This window comes from Lissotriton vulgaris, chromosome 11 (assembly GCF_964263255.1).
Source record: "Lissotriton vulgaris chromosome 11, aLisVul1.2, whole genome shotgun sequence".
NCBI lineage: Eukaryota > Metazoa > Chordata > Amphibia > Caudata > Salamandridae > Lissotriton > Lissotriton vulgaris.
The window spans coordinates 137,512,109-137,524,665 of record NC_141699.1 but is presented as its reverse complement, the minus strand read 5'-3'; positions in this window follow the sequence as shown (position 1 = coordinate 137,524,665).

The following is a 12,557-nucleotide window of genomic DNA, read 5'->3' as shown; positions in this document are numbered from 1 at the left end:
TCCTAGCGTTGTTGGGGCCGTTGTGGAGATTAAGCAAGCTATTGCCCAGAGTTGCAGAGTGGGACCCATGATTAGAATAGGCACCGAGGCGAGAATTATCAGGTCCCGGGAAATTGAGCCCAAGAGCCGCCGAGGCGGGAATTGAACCCTGGTCCCGGGCCAGACCTCTGCATCAGGCTCTGCCGCTCTAACCATTGAGCCACACTTCTCCACATTATATTCCCTTAGCAGGACATCTTGGCCAGAACAAGAATTGGGAAAGGCTTGTCCCTCACTTTCATTGGCCCCACATGTCAGAAGATACAAAGGAGTTTTGTCGCTCCTGTGTCACCTGCCAAGCCAGTGGCAAATCAGGTGGTACCACAAAGGCCCCCCTAATACCACTACCTGTGGTGGGGGTCCCCTTTGAAAGAGTTGGGATAGACATTATTGGACCACTGGATCCCCAAACAGCATCTGGGCACAGGTTTATTCTGGTGGTAGTGGATCATGCCACCAGATACACAGAAGCTATTCCCCTAAGGACCACTACCGCCCCTGTTGTGGCAAGAGCCCTCCTGGGAGTTTTCTCAAGAGGGTTTTCCGAAGTAGGTTGTCCCAGATATAGGTGCAAACATTATGTCTGGGTACCTAACTGCTATGTGGAAAGAGTGTGGAGTGAACTACAAGTTCACCACACCATACCATCCACAGTGCAATGGTCTGGTTGAAAGATTTAACAAGACCTTAAAGGGCATGATCAAGGGTTTACCTGAAAAGCTTAGGCGAAGATGGGACATCCTTCTGCCCTGCCTTTTGTTTGTTTACAGAGAGGTCCCATAGAATGGGGTTGGGTACAGCCCTTTTGAACTTCTATTTGGGCATCCTGTAAGAGGACCCCTTTGTCTTTGTCTGGTGAAGGAAGAGTGAGAGTTACTTCTCAAAAAGCCTAAACAAGACATTGTGGACTATGTACTTGGTCTCCGCTCCAGGATGGCCGAGTACATGAAGAAGGCATCTAAAAACCTTGAGGGTAGCCAGGAACTTCAAAAAGCCTGGCATGACCAGAAGGCTCTGCTGACTGTTTACCAGCCAGGACAGAACATGTGGGTGTTGGAGCCAGTGGCCCCAGCAGCCCTCCAAGACAAATGGTCTGGACCCCACACTGTTGTTGAACAGAAGGGAGAGGTAACCTACCTGGTTGACCTTGGGACTCCCAGGAGCCCCCACAGGGTGCTTAATGTCAACAGGCTGAAACCATATGTTGACAGGGCAGACATGGGCTTGCTCATGGCTACAGATGAGGAACAGGAGGAGGAGAGTGACCCTCTCCCAGACCTGCTTTCTCAGAACACTGATGATGGTTCAGTTGATGGTGTAGCCTTGGCAGGCAGCCTCACTGACCAACAGCAACATGACTGCAGACAAGTTCTACAGTCCTATAGACTTATGTTTTCACTGACTCCAAGACAGACAAACTGGTGCACCCATGAGGTGGACACTGGTGACAGTCTGCCTGTGAAGTGTAAAATCTACAGGCAACCTGATCTTGTCAGGGACTGCATCAGGACAGAGGTCCAAAAGATGTTGGACTTGGGAGTTATTGAGCCCTCAGAGAGCCCTTGGTTCAGTCCTGCAGTCCTAGTGCCTAAACCTCACACCCAAGATGGTAAGAGAGAGATGAGGTTTTGTGTGGACTACAGAGGTCTTAATGCTGTCACTAGGACAGATGCCCACCCAATACCAAGGGCAGATGAGCTCATTGACTAATTGGCTTCTGCCAAGTTTTTGAGCACATTTGACTTGACAGCTGGCTACTGGCAGATCAGACTAGCTGATGATACAAAAGCCAAAACAGCATTTTCGACCCCAGGCGGTCATTACCAATTTGTGGTGATGCCCTTCGGCTTGAAGAATGCACCTGCCACTTTCCAAAGGTTGGTGAACCAAGTCCTCTCAGGTCTGGATGACTATTCTGCAGCTTATCTTGATGATATTGTGGTCTTTAGCTCCACTTGGGAGGATCACCTGATCCACCTGAAGAATGTTTTGGAGACCCCGCAAAAGGCAGGCCTAACTATCAAGTCACTAAGTGCCAGATAGGGCAGGGTAAGGTTGTGTACCTGGCCCACCTTGTAGTTGAAGGTGGGTTCAACCACTGGAGAGCAAGATCTAGACCAAAAAGGCAAGATCTAGACCATAAAGGACTGGGCTCCTCTAACCACCCAGACACAGGTCAGAGCTTTCTTGGGCCTGTCTGGTTACTATAGGAAGATTGTTAAGAACTATGGGTCCATTGTGATACAACTTGATGACTTAACCTCAAAGAAAATGCCAAAGAAAGTTCAGTGGACAGTAAGCTGTCAAAAGGCATTAGGTGACCAGAAGCAGGCCATGTGCTCTGCACCTATTCTAAAAAGTCCAGATTACTCCAAAGAATTCATTGTCCAAAACAGATGCTTCTGAGTTGGGTGTGGGAGCTGTTCTTTCACAATTGAATAAAGATGGTCAAGACCAGCCCATTGCTTTTATTAGCAGAAGGCTGACCCCTAGAGAGAAACGTTGGTCAGCTATTGAGAGGGAGGACTTTGCTGTGGTTTGGGCCCTGAAGAAGCTGAGGCCATACTTGTTTGGTACTCACTTCAAGATTCAGACAGACCATAGGCCCCTCTTGTGGCTAAATCAGATGAAAGGTGAAAATCCTAAACTACTCAGGTGGTCCATTTCCCAACAGGGGATGGACTTTACAGTGGCACATAGACCTGGAACTGACCATGGCAATGCAGATGGACTCTCCAGATATTTCCACTTATAACATGAAGACTCAACTGGTCAAGGTTAGTTTAATGTCCCTGCGTTTGGGGGGGGGGGTTGGTAGGAGAGTAGGGTCTGCTTCCTATGGTCACCCTCACTTTTTGCTGTGATACTCTGTTTTTTCAACTTTAGTGTGGCTGTGGGCCTGCTAATAAGACCCACAGCTCAGCTGTTCTCTCTCTAAATTGATACCACGTACTTTAGGTACATACCTAATTAGGAATTGGGTCACCATTGTGAGCCCCTGTATAGTGTACCATAGGTACCCAGGGCATAGGTGCATACACGGCATGTATTGTGCCACCCCTGGCTGGCCATCCAAACTGACACCACAGGCTGATCACTCAGCTTGGGCAAGGTGGTGTAATCACCCCTTGCTTAGATATAGTATACCTATATCTACACTTATATATAGACACATATATACCTATAAGTCACTCCTATGGCAGGCCTTGACAATCCTGAAGGCAGAGTGCTTGGTTTTATGTGAGAGGGTGCTCTAGCATGAGCTGAGACCTTCTGCAGCTTTCGGAACTATGTCCTTATAGCTGTTCTATGATGTAGCCATACCATATACTCTTAAGTGCATTATAATCCTCGCAGTTAATGCTAACTTGGGTTTGGCTTTATCAAAACATGTTGTGTAAGGTGTTAAACACTTTGCAATACTACCCCCCCCCCGCCAGTTCTGGTGGCGGGGGTAGCATTCCACCCTTCTAGAGGGAGAAGACATGTAGTTACTGCTTTACCCGGTTAAAGTTAAACAGAGCCTCAGCATCACAAAATGGATGCTGCTGCCACAGACACGAGTCTGACCTCCTGCAGCTGGATGAAACTCCGGCAAGGGAGGCCTGTTGAGGGAGCACCTCCCCAGACAGCCTGTAGTGTATTGGGGCAGGGTGGGTTCAATGGAAAGATGCTTTTCCAGACACTGCCTGGGGCACACAAGTTGCTCCATGCATAGCCCGGTTCAAACAGTTGCAGGGGCACTCCAGCCCCAGCTCTGGCGCTTAACTGGACAAAGGGAAAGGGGTGTAACCACCCCCTTCCCAGGTTCCCCCCATAGGAGGGACCTAGCAGGTAATCCAGCCCCTTAGATTAGTATAAAGATAGGACCTGTGTCTAGAGACATTAGATTATCCTGGACTGAAACTCTGAAATGAAACTCTTGGACCTTCGACGTTCCATACCGACTGGAAGACTGAAGACCTCTCCCTTGTGGTCAAGGAGTGACCACCCTGTGCAAACAGGCACCACCTGTAACTTGCCGGTTTGCTTTGTCGATGTTCCCGCCAGACCCCGAAGACTCAGCGACTCAGGAACAGGACTTCCAGACTCCTCCGACTCTGATCGATATCCACAGCAAAGCTGAGACCTGTGGCGGACACGAGAGATGTGGGACCGGACACCCTTGACTACCTGCTTTTTGCTAACCGTGCAGCTTCTGAGGTATTCTCGAAGTTGTGCATTGGGGTTTGAGAAGCCCCAGATCCGAGCACCATTTGCACCGAAGCTCAGCCCTCCACACTCCACGAGTGGCGCGTGGGGCCTGCTCCTGCATTTCAGCTCGACGAGTCTTCCAGGTTGCTAGCCCATTGCCTAGTGAGCCCTCCAAAGACTTCTTTGTGAAACTACACCGCTTGTCTGGTTGCTCCGGGATTGCTCCAGCTTCTCTGCGAAGGAGAAGCTCCCCAGACCCTCCTGGTCTTGCTTGTGAATGCCAGCTAGCTCAGAGGTCACTAGAAACTTTCTCGAATAAACAAGAAGGGATTGGTTTCTGACAACCATATTCCCCAAGAATAAGAAATATATCTTCAGAGTCGCGGAAACAATAGTTGGCTATTTCACTCAGTCAATCGTGCATGCTTAGTTTCACCAGGGTTTTTGCTGAGAAATAGAGAGAGGGGCGTTTTCAATAAAAAGGTTATTTATTGAGCAGTCTTCTTTCTCATGCAAGAGAAGAACAAGTTACTACTTGTGTACGATATATCTGTAAGAGACATTAGTTAGTGATAGATTCCTTACCTTAGAATATCCCCAGGCGTCAGACTGGATCTGGAAAATTTTGCGTAGCAATACCCCTACGCGCCGGCAGGCGTCGTCCGCGGCTCCGCGCCCGTCGTCGTTAGCGCCAGAATGACGTCGGAGTACTTAGACGCCGCCCATGCGCGCTGACGTCAGTTCTGATACACAGCTTTTCTGCGCCAGATACGCAGAGCCATGATAGAACCAACACTGGTGCCATGAAACTAGGGCCCTGAAAGGGGATGACCTTAACCCTAGATATCCGTTCGCAGAACGGGGAGGATGGGTGGGTCGGTAAGGAATCGATCACTAACTAATGTCTCTTACAGATATATTGTTACACAAGTAGTAACTTGTGCATCTGAAAGAGACACGTTAGTGATAGATTCCTTACCTTAGAATAGATACCCCAGCAATACCAACCCCGGTGGTGGGTCTGCGAACCAATAATTACACCAGAAAGTCCTGGAGGACGGAACGGCCAAATAAGCCATCCCTCCGGACTTGGCTGTCCAGGCAATAATGTCTTGCAAACGTGTGCAGCGAGGCCCACGTAGCTGCCTGGCAAATATCTTGCAAGGGCAATCCACGGCCCAGGGCAGTGGTAGTCGCCGTGGCCCGGGTAGAATGAGCCCGTAGTCCCACAGCGGGTTCCTTCTTTGCCAAGGAGTAACATGCCTGGATACACAAGATGATCCACCGTGAGATGGTCCGCTTGTGCACCGCCTTTCCCTTCTTAGCGCCCATGCAACCAACAAAGAGTTGGTCATCCACCCGGAACTGGTGTGTGCGATCCAAATAGTAAGTAAGCGCACGTTTTGGGTCCAGACGGTGGAGCCTCTCTTCCTCTCTCGAGGGATGCGGAGGCGGAAAGAAGGTGGGCAAGGTAATGGACTGCCCGATGTGGAAGGCTGTGACAACCTTGGGCAGGAAGGAAGGTCTCGTCCTCAACACAACCTTGTCCGGATGAACAGAGAGGAAAGGAGGTGTAGAAGAAAGCCTGGAGCTCACTCACTCTCCTGGCAGAGGTGATGGCAACCAGGAAAGCAGTCTTCAAGGTAAGAAGACGGAGAGGACAGTTATGGAGCGGCTCAAAGGGAGCACACATTAGGTAGGTAAGTACAAGATTCAAGTCCCACTGGGGCATCACGAATGGAACAGGAGGGAACATATGAGTGATGCCCTTTAAGAATCTGTTTACAATGGGGGACTTGAATAAAGAAGGCTGATCAGGTAGCTGAAAAGGCAGAAAGGTAGCCCTTGATAGTGCCCAGAGCAGAGCCCTGCTGTGCAAGAGAAAGAAGGAAGAGGAGAACCTCAGAAAGGGGTGCAGAGAGTGGATCCACAGCCTTTGCTGTTCACCATGCCACAAATCTGTTCCACCTGCAGGCGTATACCGACTTTGTGGAGGGACGCCTGGCTGGCAGAATGACATTACAGACTTCGGGAGGCAAGTCAAATGGCCTCAACTGTCGCCCCTCAATCTCCAAGCTTGTAGGTGGAGACTGGACAGGTTCGGGTGGAGGACCGTCCCCTGCTGCTGCGACAGAAGGTCCTCCCGAAGAGGCAGACGAATCGGGGGATCGACTGACATGCTGAGTAGCTTGGGATACTAGTATCTTCGTGCCCAGTCCGAAGCCACAAGGATAACCTGGGCCCGGTCGCGCCTGATCTTCAGCACTCTGGGCAGAAGTGGTATAGGCGGAAAGGCGTAAAATAGACCGCAACTCCAATCGCGACGAAAAGCGTCCCCGAGCGAGTGCCACCTTGGAAACTCCAACACGCAGAACTGATGACATTGCGCGTTCTCTTCTGTGGCGAATAGATCTAACCAAGGCTCTCCCCACTGCTGAATGAGGCCTTGCGCCACGTCCAAGTTCAGACGCCATTTGTGATCAATTATGCACCGACGGATGAGTTTGTCCGCCCTGGCGTTCAGGAAACCTGCCAGGTGTTGAACCACCAGGGTCACGCCCTGATGTTCCAGCCATTGCCAGAGGCGCAGAGCCTCCTGGCATAGGGTCCACGACCCCACCCGCCCTGTTTGTTGTAGTACCCCATGGCGGTGGTGTCCGTGAACACCTGCACTACACTCCCCCGGACAGAGGGGAGGAATGCCTTCAGTGCAAGTCGGATCGCCCGCAGCTCCAGAAGGTTGATGTGGAGCTGGGACTCCGCCGGAGACCAGAGACCCCCTGATCTCCGCCTCTACCATGTGCCTCACCAACCCAGGAGGGACGCGTCCGTCACAACTACGTTCTCCGGGTGGGGTAGGGAGAGGGATCTGCCACAGACCCAATCGCGGTCCGTGAGCCACCACTGCAGCTGTTTTGCAGTGCCCTCCGAGATCAAAACATGGTCAGACAGGTTGCCCTGATGCTGGGCCCACTGAAACTTCAGGTCCCACTGCAGAGCCCGCATCCACCACCGGGCGTGATGCACCAGAAGGATGCAGGAGGCCATCAGCCCCAGAAGCCGCAGCGTCAACCTGACCGAGACCCGGGATAAAGGCTGAAAGATCGAAATCAGAGCCTGAATATCCCAAACCCGCTGTTCTGGTGGATAAACCCGAAACTGCGCAGAGTCCAGAACCGCTCCGATGAAGAGGAGCTTCTGAGAGGGACACAGGTGTGACTTCAGCACGTTGATGGAGAACCCCAGCAGATGCAGGAGATCGGCCGTAGTCTGGAGGTGGTTGACGACTGTCTACGGTGAGCCCGCCTTCAACAACCAGTCGTCGAGGTAGGGGAAGACTGAAACCCCTAACCTGCGCAGATGGGCTGCGACCACCGCCATCACTTTGGTGAACACCCGTGGGGCGCTGGTAAGGCCTAAGGGGAGCACGGTAAACTGAAAGTGCTCATGGCCTACTGTGAACCTGAGGTAACGCTGGTGGGCCGGCAGGACGGGGATGTGAAAATAGGCGTCCTGCAAGTCCAACGCTACCATCCAGTCTCCTGGATCCAGGGCAGTTAAGACCGGAGCCAGAGTCAGCATCTTGAACTTCTCCTTCCGGAGGAAGCCGTTGACGATCCGTAGATCCAAGATAGGGCGTAGGCCCCCTTTGCCCTTCTTGGGTACCAGAAAGTAGTGGGAGTAACAACCACACCCTACTTCTGGCCCAGGAACGCGCTCGATGGCCCCCTTGGCCAAGAGGGCTGTGACTTCCTCTTGCAGAAGTTGCAAGTGATCCCCCAACACGCGTGAAATTGCGGTGGCATGGCTGGAGGGGTTGCCTCGAAGGGGAGGGAGTAGCCCCTTCGGACGATTTGCAGCACCCACCTGTCCGACGTGACGGTGCGCCAGTGGAAGTGGTGATTGCGAACCCTGCCCCCCACTGGCGTCACATGGGCCTGAAAGCACGGACTAGGAGGGTTTTGAGGCAGGTGCTGCGGGGGAAGGTGTGGACTGGCCTCTCTGTTGTCCCCGACCGCCGCCACGGCGGTTTCCACGGCCGCCACTGCGCTGTTGGACATTCTGCGGCGCGTGGCTGGTAGCACATGTGGGGGCGCCCCTTCCCTGGCCACGAAAGGAGCGAAAGGCACCCGTTGCTGGCGAGGGGCCGAGAGGCCCAAGGACTTGGCTGTAGCCCTGGAGTCCTTAAATCGCTCAAGCGCATGGTCTGCCTTGTCGCCAAAGAGGCGACGGCCATCAAACGGCATGTCCAGCAGAGTGGCCTGGACATTGGCTGAAAAGTTGGCGGCCCTCAACCAGGCGTGGCGTCGAACTGCCACTGTCGTTGCCATCGCCCTTCCCAGTGAGTCCGTGGTATCCAGCCCACACCGGATGGAATACCGCGCTGCATCTTGACCCGCCGCAAGGGTTTGGGTGAGTTTTGCCCGGACCTCCTCCGGACATTGTGGCAGCACGTCCGCGACCGCGTCCCAGAGGGGGTGGGTATGGCGGCCCAAGAGGCATTCGGTATTTACTGACCGCAGTCCCAAACTGAGGGACGAGAACACCTTCTTCCCGAACTGCTAATACCTCTTGGATTCCCAATCAGGCGGAGCCGTCGGGAATGCGGTCTGGGAAGTGGAGGCCTGGATGACCAGGCTCTCGGGGTGGGGTGGGTGGACAAAAAGCAAGGGTCGCCCGGGGCCGGGCGGTAGCATCTGGCCACGTTCCTATCCACAGGCGGACCTGTGGCGGGCTTGGACCAAGTGCCCACAAGAACGTCACACAAGGCCTCATTAAACGGCAGCAGAGGCTCACTGGAGCTGCCTGCGGTTTAAGGACCGCTGTGAGGAGGTTAGTCCACACGGCCGTGACAGGGAGCTCAAGGTTTAAGGCCTTGGCTGCCCGTGTCAACACTACACTATAAGCAGCCCCCTCCTCCGTAGCCACGGTGGGAGGGGAGACAAATCCAGTGTCTGGCGAAGTGTCAATGCCACTGGCCTCCCCAAGCTCATATGTCCAGTCCTGTGGTGACTGGCACTCCCGTGCCAGAGTGTCCTCAGACCCCTCCCAATCACCCTCGTCACCCATCTCCTGTAGTACAGGCTCAACAGATCGGTCCTGTTCATGGAAATAGAAATCTCCAAATGCCGTCGGATGCGGCGCCCATCGGTGCCGCTCCCGCGCCAGAACCGGACCGGGGGTAGGATCGGGCACGGCACCCATAGCAGCGCCGGGGGGGCCGGCTTCTGCGAGGTCGTGAGGTCGACCGCCGACGACCCGGATCCGGAAGCGGATCCAGAGAGGGCCTGCGGTGCCGGGACCGAAGTCGCCGGCGGCGTCGGAGCCGAAGCACCCGACTGCATCGGAGCCGAAGCACCCGAACCGCTAGGCCCTCCAGCCGGGGCTGTTGGGCCCGGAGGCGCCACAGAGCCCGGCTGAGGAGGGAGGGACCTCAAGACCATGAGGTACCGCTCGATCTCCTCAGGCGTCGTGTCTTGCCCAGGGACCCGAAGGTGTGGGGCAGGCGGTGACAACTGCGACTCCGGCGAAGCCGTGTGTGTGGTGTCACCCGCTCCCTCCGCCGCATCGTGCGAGCGTCGGAGGAACGATGAACACTCTCCGACCTCTTACGCCTCTTACCTGAGGACTGACGACCGATGACCACTCCCGGAGCTGCGAGGGCTCCGACCCCGCGACCTGTCCCTCGACCTCCCGTGGGACCGGGACCGGGTGCGGCGCGGGACGACTGCCTGAGTTCCAGTCGCTTGCGAGACCGCTCTCGCCTAGCCTTAGACGTCAGGGCCCGGCAGTCGGGGCAGGTGCGGTCGTGGTGGTCGAGGCATAAACACTTGAGGCACCGGCGATGAGGGTCGGTAGCCGACATCAGTCGGTTGCACCTGGAACAGGGTTTGTACCCGGGCATCCCTACCGGCACCGTTGGAGTTGAAGACTCAAGTAGAGAGATGATCAAAAAGATCAAAAAGTTTAGTAAAAAAAGGCCAAGGGGTAGAGCTTCTCCGGATCTGCGCTAGCTGGCGCGGAAAAAAGAAGAACTGACGTCAGCGCGCATGGGCGGCGTCTAAGTACTCCGACGACGTCATTCTGGCGCTAACGACACGGACGACGCCTGCCGGCGCGCACAGGGGTATTGCTACGCAAAATTTTCCGGATCCAGTCTGACACCTGGGGATATTCTGAGGTAAGGAATCAATCACTAATGTGTCTCTTTCAGATGTTAATTGCTACAATCTTAATACTTGCTATGAAGTAAAGTTCCGTACAGTAAAAAGAGTATTAAGAAATAATACTGCAAAAGCATAATATGGTTTCTAAGCCATAAGATACATAAAATAGATAAAATACATACAATGATAAATAATGACTAAAAGTACTCAACTGGTGCATCTAAAATACGCCTACCCCGGTGTACCTAACGTAAGTCTAGTACAAGGGAAGAAGTAAGTGAGGTGTAGCTTGAGTTAAATAGTTTCTGCCAAGAATCTATCCAATAATTCTCTAAGGGTCTAATCTGCTCCGTACCTTGGTTATAGAATGAAGGAGGTCTTGTATCTCTGTCTCAGGACTCTTTCTCCCAGTAACCCGCAAGGGTAGCAGGGAAACACTGGAGCTGGATTTCTCGGCAGGAGAAAAGACAGCGTCTCTCTCAGTGCGTCAGCTGGAGGGTCGGCTTCCTTCGGCACTCGCTACAGCAGGGTGTCGGGCAAGTAGTTAGTCGATCTGCTCCAAACCACTGTGTGTTTGCTAGGGCAGATGTGGGTATATTTATACCTGGAAGGTGCCGAGTTTGACGTAAGGGTGGACATAATAATGTCACTAAGAACTCGAAGTTCTTTACACGCTCCAGGACTTCTGGGACAAATCAATACTGAAGCAGGGGGAAGTCCTGTACTGCTGAAGGCTGGTTGTCTTCAAGAACTCGTTGTACTCTAGGAGCTTAGTGGAAGTAGCCATGCCATATTTGGACTGCCTTAGCTGTGTCTAAATATGGTTATGATTCTTATGCCTATATAAGGATATGATAAGTTATACCTATATAAGGACATGAATCGGGAAATTACACTAGAGCCCTAGATACGTTTACAACAGTTGACTTTACAACCACCATCTTAAGGGTCGTTTGGACTGGTGCAGGGTGCCCACTAGAATAGTGGACATCATATACCAGGCCAACTTCTCACATGTATGTTTTGTGTATATGAGGTTCAAATAGATTTTTGCAAATTAAGCTTATTGTAGTACACCATACAATATTTCTTCAGTGAGTCTTTGGTCATGTGCGCTCGCTCTTCCCTTCCCATGTAAACGTCTGTGAAAAGGCCCTCTAAACATTGGCACTTGAGAAGGGCAACGCCAAAACAACCAGTACACAATTTGTTAACTCTGGCCACTGACAGTTTTCCATGCCAATACTGGTGCACTTGAAAGGTTGCGATTCTCACAGCAGGTTCTGCAACATTTGCATTGAGCTGGGCGCTTATGCCCTCAGAGTTATTGAAGCGGTCAAAAATGAAGCGGCACTTTTGAAACTATGGAGGAAATTCCCCTTTACTGAAGGGATCTAGAACTTGTACAGAGTACCACAGTGAGGTTTCATTGACTGCCATTGGTGGTGAAGCGACATTCCTATGCATTATTGCAAGCCATTTCTCATACATTGTAAAATAAACGTTCCTGAATTGCTCTCCGACATTGCTCTGCTTACCAAGTGACAAGTGTAGGAGAGTAGGGTCTGCAATCCTATGATCACACAGATTTTTTGCATTTGTTTCACTGGTTTACGACTTTCCCTGGCTGTGGGCCTGCCAATCAGACCCACAGCCTAGCTGTTCTCTCACTAAATTGACATGTGTACCTTAGGTGCATTATCCAATTGGGACTGGGCCACCTTATCAGACCCTGTAACTCAGGGCATAGGTGTACCCAGGGCCTACCAGGGGCTGAAGCATGTATTATGCCACCCCTGGATGGCCATCTAAATCTGACACAACTGGCTGCACGACAGCTGGGGCAAGGTGGTGTAATCACCCTTTGCTTTAGATATAGTATACCTATATCTAACCCTAAAATGGACACACAGATTCCTATCAGTCACTCCTATGGCAGGCCTTGACAATCCTGAAGGCAGAGTGCTTGGAATCGTGTGAAATGGTGTTCTGGCATGAGCTGAGCCGTTTGCAGCTTGCGGAACCAAGTCCTAATAGCTGTTCCATGATAACGCATACCATATACTCTTAAGTGCATTATAATCCTCGCGGTTAAATGCTATCTTTGGTATTGCTTTATCAAAACATGTTGAGTAAGGTGTCATACGAATTTGAATA